Genomic DNA, 13,310 nt, shown 5'->3' with positions numbered 1-13,310 from the left:
TCTTTCTTTCTTTCTTTCTTTCTTTTCTTTCTTTCTTTCTTTTTTTTTTTTTTTTTTTCCCTCATTGAAGTATGACAGGATCAAAGGGACCACTTGTGGTCTCCAGTCTTAACACCTTGTCCAGGGCAGGCTCAGTCACAGGGATGGACCATGTTGCTCAGGGCTTTATCCTGTCAGGGCTTGAAAGCCTCCAGGATTCCTAGGTATCTTCAGCCACCTCTCTTGCTGTATCTTAGATAAATTCAGTTATCTTCAGTACAGATATACTGGTACAAAATCTGTTCAAAAAGATTTAATTTCTCTGAGTCCATATATACATACCCAAATATCCTCCATTTGCAGTGCTTCAAAAAATCTTATGTAATCTCTGTTTGAATTCTCAGGAACTCTAAATAATTATACACATTCCAACTTTACAAGGTATTTTAGAAAATTAAGGTAGTAAAATGTGAATAAAAATCAGCACTCAGGACTGATTCACTGAGAAGTGACTGATACTGAGAAGTTGTGCCTAGCAGAAGCAGGCTATCAGGTTCCTTTTAAGGGTCTGGCTGCAGACTTTAATCCACGTGAAGCCATACAAACTACTTTTGATCAAGTTGGGACCTGAAATATGATTTGTGAAGTCCAGGCTAGTCTGTCAAATTTCTAACATCCATAATTTATTTTAGCTGTCAAGTAATCCTGTTACATAGGTCCTAAAATAACCACAAGAAGTAAAACTTACTCTACTACTTCTCTTCTGAGGTTTATCCTGAGAACTCTTTAGGAGCTAATTTTTGGCTCTTTAATTACAAGGTTCACTCTAACCTTAGTACTGTAGGATTAGGGTCTTGGACTACTAAAAATATTTTCATTTATTTTCTCTAACTTGCTTGAGATAGAATAGTGCTCTTTGAAGTGCAGAGACTTTGCCTTATATGTTCTGTGAAGTGCTTTATGCGTTTACCATGGACTATAAATAATGAGAATGAAAGGTGGTTATTTCAAGTAAGAAAAGGTGTTTACAATAAAAGGAAAATATAGTGTTTCTTTATATTCTCTGTGGAACACAAAGCAGAACCATGGTGTCTCCTCACTTTTCAAAACAGCATGAACAGAAAGGTCATAGAGAGAAATAAGGAACAATGCACAGAAGAACCACCAGCAAAACAGAAGAAATGAAACAAACTCAGATTTCAGTTCCCCCCTCAGAAAGAATTAGAAAGCAAGCATGAACTTATCTTGAAACAGGCAAATCATTATTTTAATTTACCTCTTGTCTGAACCCAGCACCTATGTTTTGACCAAGTAATATATCAGACAGACTTGAATGCCACGATGTGCATTCTCTGTGTCAAACATCAGACAAAATTTCCAATGCTCCTCATGTTCATTTCATTCCAGACTGAATTGAGATTATATACTGTCCTTCAAAATGATCATGCAATGAGGACTGAAGCAAAATAATTAGTCTTTGTTGTGGTTTATATCTCAGTCAAACCAGGTTCACCAGAGTCTTGGTGGATTAGCAGGAGACCATGGTTGGAAAAGGCATGTTTTTCAGACGCTGTAATAAATATTTAGGTCTGACAGCAAGTTGCTTTTACTTGCCTTGTAGATAATTCTTTCTGAAATTCTATGACCTTTCTGTTCATGCTGTTTTGAAAAGTGAGGAGACACCAAGTTCATGCTTGCTTTCTAATGACCTCTCAGCTGGAATAGTGATGTCCTTGGTGCAGCAGGTTGTCTCCAAACACATACCAGCTAACCCACAGAGCTGACCAGCAGCTAGTCACCAGACCACGGCTATTTGCAAGGGACGGGCTCACTTTCCATTTCTTCCCTTTTCTTTCTTTCTTTCTCCCCAGCAGTCCTGGCTGTATGGCCCTGTCGCCAGCCTTCTTCCAACTGCAGACCGTGTTAAAATCTTTGATGGATAAACTTAGCTCAGTGGTCCAGCTGGGTTAGTTTTTGGCTGGGTCAGGAGACTGTTAGGTTATGGAGGAGTCTAATGACTAGCAGGGCCATGAAAAAAAAGAAGCCAACAGGAAGATACACAACGTAAGCACCTGAGCAGGTAGATTGTGAAAGGTAGGAGTAGGGTAGAGGAAGCTTGGGAAGGGGACTGCCCCTTTCTGCAGCTCCAGGTTATTAACCTGGATTACCCCATTTCATGGAGCCGTACTACATTCCATCACACTACATGCCCAAAACATGGGCATAGTTTTTCATGTAAATACTCTAGAGGACTTGGATATACCTACTGCAAAAGAATAGAAAGAAAGGCACAGAAAAATTATCACTGTATCATGGTTTACAACAGTTTGTAGAAAAGAAGGACTAAATTTATTTTCAAGAACTTGAAAAATAATAGCACTAGCAGTTACAGCAGTACCAGACATTACATAAATGAATCCTCACCATTCTATTGAGATTAAATAAATAAATAACCTCTCATTCCACAGAGAGGCATGGAGAAAAGTCTAAAATTATTCAATTATTATTCAGTCCTTTTTAAAAATCCCCATTGTTTTTATACTATCTTCATTCACTTTCTGCAGATTTCTACTGGCACACAGAAATCACTATCAACAGGAATGACTGCCCTTTTCAGCAAATACTGCAGAAGGCAAGTTCTCAATTCATAATTCACATGGGGAGCATGATTCATGGAGCTGCTGGATTTATCCAGCCACGTAACCAAAATATATCATATCGTCTATGTGGCCATAAAAACATGTTTGAGTACAGGATACCTGAAAGAATACTTATAGCAAAGATTGTGGGAGCAGTTTATTGTCTGAAAAAACCTACTGCATTCATTAAGCAATCAACAACGAGCAGCACACTATTAGAATGGGAAATAATTCTAGCTGTTTTTTTAAATTGATAACAGAAATGTATTTGAACTACTTTGTACACCTTACTCTACTTACATAGTGAAAGAATATGTCCTGCACACAACCCTGCAGGAAGCTCCAGACATTTTCATTTCTCTCTTACAACATTGAACCTTCATCATATTCACATAGGCAGGAAACACACCATCCTCTTATTTCATATTATGACTGCTAAACATTTTCAGGTCATGAGAAGCTTGTAAACAGACGTTGTACGTTACTGTGAGCATGCATGAACATAAGTGAAAGTTCCTGCATGATAGTGAGACTGTGTGGAGGTTGAGCTCAAACACATAAACAAACAAAACCGTATTCTTTGCTGAAAAACTATCACTTGGTAGCAGTTGTTCAGCTGCAGTTACAGAAGTTGATTTCAGCATCTTTTTGAGTATAATCTGCAGTGTCTGTGATCTAACACTAATGGACTTTCCTTAATTCACTAAAGAAATTACAGGTAAAATCTAAAATGGAAGCCAGAAATATTTCCTCCCAACTCTTTACTGCAACACTAACATCAAATTCAGAAGGAAATTGAAGTTTGGGACTGTCTGTAAAACAACTCAAACTTCCACTCAAATCAGAAGATATTTCACACTTCATTAATGCCCCCCTCCCCCAAAAAACCTATGACTGCACAGTTTTTGATATAGTCGGTTTGATATAGCTGTTATCTAACTATCTAGTGAGAATATCTACCTGACTGAAATGTTCAAGATATTCTGAAATGTCTCATCTAAAACAAAAGCACGCAGAAACTGCCAATCTTATAGGGACAGCTAGGTGACTAGATTGTTTTCTATTGACATTCTCTGACTAAGGCTGGGTATTTAGCTAACATATAGTCTGACATCCCAAGAAACTGGATTTTTTTTTAGTGACAAAATCAACACTGGACTTCTGTAAATGTCATTTCAAAATGAAAACCTTAAAATTCATACTTATTAAAGTCTCCAGGATTAAAGATTTAGTAATAATACTTTAGTCCCCAGCTTGGCTGCAAAATAATAAATAAATAACAAAATAATAAATAAATAAATAAGTTAAACTATGAAAACAAACTACCAGACTGATTACAAATTCAACCAACTACAGAACCTATCAGAAATTCACACGGCAATGATAGGTTGAGACATTCAACACTGTTGTCATGCAAATACGACAGAATCAGAAGATTATCAGGAAATAGCTGTCAGGATTTATAAACTATAAACAACTACTCACAATTCAATATCCACTGTGAGTTTACATCTCTAAAAGCTAGTTAATGCTGCTATACACAGTCTCAATGTGATGGTGGCATCCCAGTAAGATGGAGAAAACTATATAAAACCCAAATCTGTCCTTGGTGTTGTTAATATGGAATGTATTATTTTTGTGGAAAGATCAAACCTCAGTGACAAAAACTTTGAATGAGAAAAAATGCAGAAGAGAGACTACAACTCGGAGCCTAGTGAAGAGGTAGTAGATAGGGTGGAAAGCAAAGAGTGAAGGGCAATAGAGCAAAAGAGACCTTAGGACCAGTATCACCGGGTGGTAGGGCTCCCACCCCTGGGTATATGCACATCTAGTAGGGAAACAAGCATGAAGAACTAGAGTTTGACATGCAGCCATAGAAGAGCCACTGCAGTGGCTAAAGTGTGGTGGAACAGCTTGTATGACTGGGGTGAGCAGAGGACAGGTAAAAACCCTTAAGTATAGATGGACAGGGAAGAAGAAGAGGGAGTGGTTCTCAACATGATGGAACAACATAGACACACAGGGCCCCTCTATGGGACACACAACAAGTCAGGTGAGAGCTGGAGGTCAGGTTCAGAAGAAAGAGTAGTGACACAGCAGTGGCACTGTGGTGGGGAGTATGTTACTATCCACCATGTCAGGGAGTGGGAGTTGACCGACCCCTTGGGTTCAACAACCTGAGAAAATTTCTGGGGTCACTAACACTAGTTGTCCCTGGGTGTTTTTACCACCCTGTCATCTCCTGTATGAGCAGTATGGTGGGGCAAAAAAGCTGTATAGGAGCTTGGGGATAACTACCTGGTATAGGTGCTGGGCGGGCCAACCAGCATGACACACAACTGGATCTACTGTCCATTAACAAGTACTACCATGTCCAGATGAAAGTCACTAGCAGCTGAGATTGCAGTGGTCATGAAATGAAGAGTGCAAGATCTGACAGAGCGAGGGAGTAGCAGAGCACTGACCTGGGGCTTCAGGTAAGCAGATTTTGTCATACTCAGGGACAAAGTGGAATCCCAGGGTTAGAAACTCTGAAAGGTCAGGGAGCTTGCAGAGTTTTAGGGCAAAGTCTTTGGGGTTATTTGTGGATGAAAAAGTGAATATGACCCTGCAATGTGTCAACCACATTGCAAGCTGCATCAGAAGAAGTGTAAGTTTAGGGAGGAGATTCTTCTCTCTACTACCCTCTTTTGAGGCCCCACCTGGAGTACTACATTCAGCTCTGGAGATCCCAGCCAAAGAAAGACAGAGACCTGTTAGAGAAGGTCCTGAGGAGGACTGCAAAGATTGTCAGGGGGCTGGAGCACCTCTCCTGTGAAGACAGGCTGAGAGAGCTGGAGTTGTTTATCCTACAGATGGCTCTGTGAAGAACTTTTGCAGCCTTTGAACACTTAAAGGGACTCCACAGGAAAGATAGGGAGGGATTCAGTCAGGAAGTGTAATGACAGGTCAAGGGGTAATGGTTTTAAACTAAAAGAGAGTAGGTTTATATTAGACATGATGAAGGAATTCTTTACTACAAGGGCAGTGAGGCATGGGAAGAAGCTGCCAAGCTGTGGAAGTCCCGTCCCTGTGAAGTGTTTAAGGCCAAGTTGGATGGAGCTACCTGACTTAGTGGGTGGTGTCCCTACCCATGACAGGAGGGAGGTTGGAACCAAAGGATCTTTTAAAGGTCCCTTTCAACCCTAACTGTGACTGTGATTCTATGATCCTACAAGGGCAAGAGTGGGCCATCCCCATACTCAGATAAGCCAGGCTAAACAGAATGACAGCTGCTTCAGTCTTCATCAATAAGGCCTCAGGGCTGTGCCTAACAATTGGGTTCAGGGACAAGGAGAATAACTACTAGAGGTTGAGTAAGGGATTACTTTTGAGCTCTCCACAAGCCCATGTGCTGCACCCAATTGTACTGAGAGAGGTAGCTGCTGTGCTTGCAAGGCTGCTCTTATTGGAATTAAAGGAGCAACACCAGAGTGTCAAAGGCAGCTGCTCAAGACATACTGAGAAGCAGAGGGCAGTAAAAATTGCCAGCCCTAATTCTGCAAAGAATTAACTCAGGTCCTCCTCTGAAAGACAGTAATCAGAAGGTGAGATGCTGCTTGGTAAGTTGTTGCTTTTGACTATTACAGAAAAATGAATTTTGTGGATGTGAGAGAAAGCTAAGAAGAATTATGTTCATTTTCTCACCTTATGTTTTTCTTCTGCATCTCCACAGTTCAAGAATTTAAATTTTTTCCTTCACAAGAATTAACTAAAATTCTATCTACATTAAAGCTTATCTATTATTAAAACAGAAGACAAAGCTGTCAGTATTGGGACATCTGTTCCTTCAAAGGCAATGAGTCAGGTCAGGAGTTATAAGCAGGCTATCTGCAATCTAAGAGGAATTTGGGAGGGAGGTCATGAATTGAATTGCACCTCTGCTTCAGTGTTGGTATGACCCCTGCAGCAGAGTCACCTCACAAGACCAGATTATCTTTCTGACAGGAACAGCAGTAATATAGATCATAACTCCAGGCTAAATGCCAAATTGTTGCAACACTGTACACACCAATCCCAAACACAAAGCCAAAACAACGTGTTTAGTACTGCAGAAATGAAATTACAGAAGGATCAATGAGTCCTGTTCTCAGTATGACCTGTTGTAATTTGTCATAGAGTTTATCATTGTATTTGCCATACCTGTGTACAGTAGGTACTAGTGTATCGGCCCCAGGCTAGGAATTGTTCAGACAAATACAAAGTGGTTTTGCACTCTGATTATCATTCTTCTCTGAAGTGAGATCTCCAAGTCTAAAAACATAAAACATTTGTCCATTTTGATTGAATTTACACCTTATATTTTCTAGTATGAAGTTGGAGCATGGTTTTCTTTCTTAGGTGTGGTTTATAATGGGTTCTTTTACTCTCTGCCTTATAACAGATCATGAACTGATTAATGTACTACACATGCTGTGAACTAAATCCCGGCTAAGTGCTCCAACAAATTATAATATTGGCAATCCGGTTATTATTATTCAAAGAGTAAGAGATTAGAAAAATACATTTTCAATATAAAAGCATTAGAAAACACTATATGTATGAATGTAAAAATTCAGTTTTAATATCAACTGCACAAATTTATGTATTCATTTCTAATACTTGGTCTAATACAATATTTAATGGCAACTTAGAGAACAGTAAGACTAAGATTGGTAACAGGGTTTTTCTCATGCATTCGATAAGTTAAAAGGGTGCATCCACCCTCCATTTACAGCATCCTAGCTTCACTTTTCATAAAAGATATAATCCAGCACATTATTTATGCTATTTTATGTTTCTACCCATCATGTTTTATAGTAAACCAAGTCACTGTTAATTTGGTGTCTATGAAGAGCAGTGGCAATTTCAGTTCTGGACCATTAAATGTTAAATAAAGGTCATTTTAGAAACTAACCAGATCAATGATTCTCATCTTCCAAATGCAGCAAGTATATGAAGCATGTGCTTAGTTATAAGCATGTATATACACTTACATGCAAGCTATAAGTGCATGCTTTACTGAAGCGTAGCATGAGATTTAAAGGAAAATGTCCTGAGATCCCACTGCTCTAAAAGTGACATGGGAACAGGCAAAAGAACCTACGAGAATTTGGAAGACTGAAAACGCCTTCAGCCTAGTATGGAAAAGATGTTCAAATTCCTGCCACTGGGGGCGTCAGCGAACAGAGTCATAGTGACAAGAAAGAGACGGCAATTTTTAATTCTGTACAACAGAAATATAAGTAATGGGTATACACAGAAAAGGATGAGCATATCATTCATATGCAAAATGGAAAAAGTCTAAGAAAGATTGCAATGACAACAGATAAATGTTAAAACCTGGGTTACTGTACCAGAAGTAGTAATAGTTTTTGACAGAAGTGACTCATGGCTAAATTGGGAAAAAACAACAACAACAGCACACAAACAAACAAACAAACAAAAAACAAAACACTATAAACAGTGTATTACATGTAGGTTCATGGAACCTGTGCACTTGAAGCTCTTTAAGCAGAAATGATATATAGTAGCAGAGAGAGACCACAATAACAAAAACCCTAAGCTGAGTCTGAAATTGCGACAAAAACCTCAAGGATAATATTTCAGAAATATTTTCACACAGAATTAACGACACTTGTCAGTAACAAAACAGCAGTCAGGCACTGAGTTCCCTCCAACATTCTCTAACTGACTCTCCAACATTCTCTAACTGATACGTTTCACCTTCTTCCATCTGGCTCTTTTGCAAAGAAATATTCTGAATATAATGAATAAGATCTATAGATTCTTTGACATGCAGTAGAAATGCATTAACATATTGAATGACTAAGCTTCTGCAAACAAATGTATGGAAAGTGCTTAATTGTATAACTAAGAAGCAACAAAGCAGCTTTGCCAGCATGTCTTCGTCCACCAAGTAATATAAATCCCTGCTCTCTAACAGTCTCTAGACAGTTAATGCAAGCTAGTTTGGGTTGACAGATTGGGCACAGAATGGCAGTTTGAAATATGCTTTAGAGGGTATCCAAACAGAGGTGAATGAATGACAGAAGTGCATTTCCATGTCTACAGAGCCACATTCCATGGAGGGCCAGCCAAGACCAGGTTGCTTACAAAGTACTGCTAGTTTGTAACAAACCAGAAACATTTTTCCAGCAATAAGCATATACCTTGGCAGAACATATCAGATATGTCCTGTTTTTGCAGTTATGTCTGCAAAAGCAAACAAACAAACTAAAAAAATGAACTAAAACCTGAAAACACAAAAATAATAAAAAACAGTATAATATCTCATGCAAACTGAATCAAAACTTCTAATTCTATTCCTGGTTCATTAGAGAGAGAAAAAATAATAATAAAATAAATAAACAACAACAACAAATAAATCTTTAAAGTATACATATAACTTAATGTTTTCCATTCTGGATTGCTAAAATGAAATACTAATAACGTATTTGTCTAACTTACAGAGATATGTGAAGACTGATCAATATCTAAAAATTACAGGGATTCTCCAAAGAAGAGCAATGAAAACGGCAAATTGAATTTAATTCTTGATGATACTCAGCTTGTACTTTCTCACAGTAAAGAAGGTAAAGAATGTGTTTAATATTCTGTGTCATAAATATTTTCACCAATTACTGCATTTGTCTTTTATTCACAATATACCTGATTGTAGATCAAAGATCCAAATTACATCTGTAATGAACTGAAGGATAAACTATACTATTAGAATATATACATATGTATATGACTTTTTGTAGCAACTGATGACTTTAAGCAAGCTGTCTCATGTTGAAATGAGAAAAGTGTTTAGTAAGACATAGAACAGCATTTGAGGGATAGATCACCCTGGAAACTGGAAGCTATTCAAAGGGACAGATGCAGATTGATGACAGATTCATGGCTGAGGAAGGTGTTAAATCCAGGTGCAAACCCTGAAACATCTGGCTGCTCTTTTGAGATTCTGGCAGCATGTGAGCCACAAAACTGATTCATACCAACCATTACAATCACCTAAATTAGCCTAATGTAATCTAAACCAATTCATACCTATCAGAAGGCAGATAGTTTTACTGAGCAACTCCCACTGCAAACCCAGGAACTGCTGGTTGAAGCAGGATGTGTTTTCTGGGAAGACTGTCAGCCACCCAGCTCTCATCCTACCTAGTAATGGAGCAGATGGACAATTACAAATAAAAATTCACTGTAAGAGCTCTACTATCAAGTATTCTTAGTCTTTCAGAATTGCTTTTTTCATTAAACAGAAACTTAAAAAAAGGAAGATGTAAGATATTGCAAGGCAAGAAGCAGAAATAAGATATTCATGGGAAAGAAATACAGCGCCTTCATTGCAATATAGGTCAGGGTCCTAAAGTACATTAAAGATGCAAAAATTGGGGGGAAAACTGATAAGGCTAAAAAATGACTTTGGAACAGCTTATTTGTCTGCCTGTACTGGACATGTTGACAATGCTTAGTTTTTCAACATAAAGCCTGTATTGCAAGCAGTGCAATGTGACAGGAACAGGCTTGTGGGGCAAAAATTTTGGGTCTGAAGACCCGCAGCTCTGTTTTGGTCTAGCTCTAGACTGTTTGCATGGACTGAATGCACGTTACTGTTTAGAGCATGTTAGCTGTGTGCTCAAACTGATGTCCTAGCTTTGGTTTAGCTGAAATGAATCCATTTGGCGTGTTCTGACATTCCCATGTGATGTGAACCCCCCTGACTGGGGGTTCACTTCACAGGGTAGTCCATAAATGCTGACACAAAATGTTAACACACTTTAAAACTTCAAGCTTTTTCTGAAGATTTAAAAAAAAAAAAAAAAAAAAAAAAAGAAAAAAAAAGCATGCATACCTGGGGCATGCATACCCAGTCTCTGCAGACAAGATCCATCAACCCTCAAAAATACGCATGAATCAAGATCCTGAATCTCCACTTCCTTCCCCAACAATCTCCCCTCACTTGACAGCATGTCCCCCAAGCTGCTGGCATCTGAAGTCACCCTAGGCCTGCTGCGAGTGCCAGGCTGTGGCTGGTGACAGGGGGCCCTTCCCTCCATCTACAGGTAAGAGGGCAGGTCTGACTTGATGTGACTGGCGCTGGCACAGAGGCACCCTCAGCATCAAGATTAATTGCTTCAGCGTCTGCACACTGCAGGACAATGCAGTGTGACCATCCCCTTTGACTACCAGTATAATGTATGAAGCACCATGGCTATCTGGTGCTCTTTGTTCTTCAGATTTTCCTTCTAAAAACGTCCAAGCAAACTTCTTGTGCCTGTCCAAAGGGATCATGAACAGGACACCCGGATGAAAAATGATAGGACTAAATATGTTACTGTTAAGGGAAAGGAAGAAATGTGTAGTATCATCCAGTCTGTGTGCTACAGGACCATCACAAATCTCTTGTTACCCAGACTGCTTTTGTCAGTTGGAAGGAAGCTAGGAAATTAACTTCAATTCTCCTTTGCCAGTGTGGTTATATAGATGAGCAAACACTTTCAAAAGACAGCAAGTCTACCTTTTGTCAAGGGGTTCACACTAAATACAGTAATGTACTCTGAGACACAGAGAAGTCCCTTGCACAACTATCTCTTGAATGGTTTTCAGCAGCTTCATCCACCTGACATCTCTTCAATGTTTACTTGTATGTTGGTAGAAAATGGATGTTTAACACTGTAACAAACTCTGAGTGGAAAAAAACAAAACATCTGCAAACAGTGATTATTTTCTAGCAGAAGAAAATGTAATACCTTTCTCATAAAATAAAAAAAAAAAGAACAAAACCAACTTACTAGTAAAGCCAACTTAGTAAAGCATTTCTTAATTATTTTAACATTATTTTGCATTGATAACACATACGGAAGTCAGAGACAGAAAAAATATGTGATGCTTTGGAAATCTGAAATTATTAGTTGAAGAGATAAATGCTAGAAAATCTTCCTTCTTCCATCTTAGAAAAATGAATTTAAAACAAAATATGCCCATACAAACTAGTGATGGTTAAAAGACTCTAATGTTTTCAATATTTTGTTCAGGAATTTCATAAAGGTATATTAGTCCTGTTCTATTTAAGAAGATATTAATATATCAGATTTTTCTTTTGTTCTCACCACATCAGTTCTTCTGACGTCCCATTTGTACCAATGCACTTATTACAGTCTAGAGGCATCATTCACAGGTCTCAAGTTTCTATCCTCCACTGAAAGCAGCTAACTTAGTTTTAGCTGCAAAATAATGACATACATAGATTTATTTAAGACTTGAAGAACTGCAAAAAGAATTATCATATAATTGAAAATGTCACAAAATGTTCATAATTAAAAATAATGAAAAATAAAATGCTCAGTATATTAGACAGTCCATATGAGCTCAGTATCATTCTGACATTGTACAATGGTTGATGTAAAGAGAATAAAAGCAAGCACATAGCTATAATGCCCTCTGTATCCTTTCAGGTTCCAGAAATCTATAGTTTAGGAAAAGCTTGCATTTAAGCTAATAATCGGATCCTTCCAACTGGTCATTCTTTTTGCTAAACTGTGAAATCATCCTTTGGCATTATTCATTTTTTAGCTTTTGCAAGATCCTTTGTCTATGACTTCCACAACTTCAGGAAAACACCTTTCATTCATTCATTTCTAACCCTGGTTAGAAAACTACATCCAACACTTCTTTCTTTCTGTGTTATGAGAAACAGAAAATAATAATACTCTTTACCCTTGTGGCATTCAGCTTGGCACATCTTTGTTATATCTCATTCATTACTTTCTTCTAGGCTCATGAATATCTATCTGTTTAATGTCTTTGTAATAACAATGTTTCACATCCCTAATCTCTCCTTTTTTTTTTTTTTTTTTTTCTTCCCCTTCTCTATAGTCTTGATTTCTACAGAAACCCTTTAACCCTTTTGAGAAGAGAAGAAAAGGAGATATTCAGTACTTAAGGGGTGAGAGCATATTCTATTTTGTTTTCCTGTCTTTCCTAAGATTCTGCAGCAGCAGTGTTCCTGGCACACTGTAGCCAACACTACTAACCAGGATAACTAGGAAGTAATTGAAAAATCTTGCTAAGCAGGGTTCTAGAGAGCAGCCTGGAGTTTATGGTGCAAGGACATCCTAGTATCTTCACAAAATATCCAGCCTGGGCTAAGTCCATCAATGTCAACCATTTAAGCCCTCCAAATTGAGACAAGCTCAGATCCAGCATGACATAATTGCTCCTCCTTCATGCAAGCTCTGTAGAATGGGGACTGACCTGGAGAGCTACTTGGTGTGGCTACATGCTACTTAGAGGCTGTAGAGGGAATATTTATTTGGTAGTCTCAGAGATAACCACAACTATGATCATGCCTTTCATGTGTTGTTGGCTTGCATAGTAAGGCCGTGAAATGTGAGATATCGGGAGCAAGTAGACAATGACTCCAAAAGCAACCTCCTGGGTAGAAGAAGGGCACACACAGAAAACATGCACAGCTGGCTCTGAAAGACCTCATGCACTTCTTCCCAGACTTCCCAGTTTTGAAGGGAAAGGGCTGCAACCTGTTTCACTTTTACCAATAAAATCTACACAGCATATAATCAGTTAGAATGCCAAGGAAATCTCTGATGACAATGCAACAACAGAACAACTCAGAAAATCTAATTTCTGTATCTTCAGGTATGC

The 13,310-nt window shown here is 38.4% G+C and overlaps 1 protein-coding gene across 16 annotated transcripts in view; it reads right to left on the bottom strand.

Moving 5' to 3' along the window:
* Positions 1-13,310, bottom strand: part of LINGO2 (leucine rich repeat and Ig domain containing 2) — a 673,216-nt gene that overhangs the window by 478,308 nt on the left and 181,598 nt on the right. For 12 of the 16 annotated variants that reach the window (XR_004746016.1, XR_004746010.1, XR_004746011.1 and 9 more), the window contains exon 2: positions 9,693-9,806. The exons of the other annotated variants lie outside the window; for them this stretch is intronic. The gene's annotated coding sequence lies outside the window, so the exon portion shown is untranslated. The remainder of the gene's footprint in view (positions 1-9,692; positions 9,807-13,310) is intronic. 16 annotated transcript variants of the gene reach the window in all.

This window comes from Oxyura jamaicensis, chromosome Z, assembly GCF_011077185.1.
Source record: "Oxyura jamaicensis isolate SHBP4307 breed ruddy duck chromosome Z, BPBGC_Ojam_1.0, whole genome shotgun sequence".
Taxonomy (NCBI): Eukaryota; Metazoa; Chordata; class Aves; order Anseriformes; family Anatidae; genus Oxyura; species Oxyura jamaicensis.
This window is presented reverse-complemented; position numbering and strand designations above follow the sequence as displayed.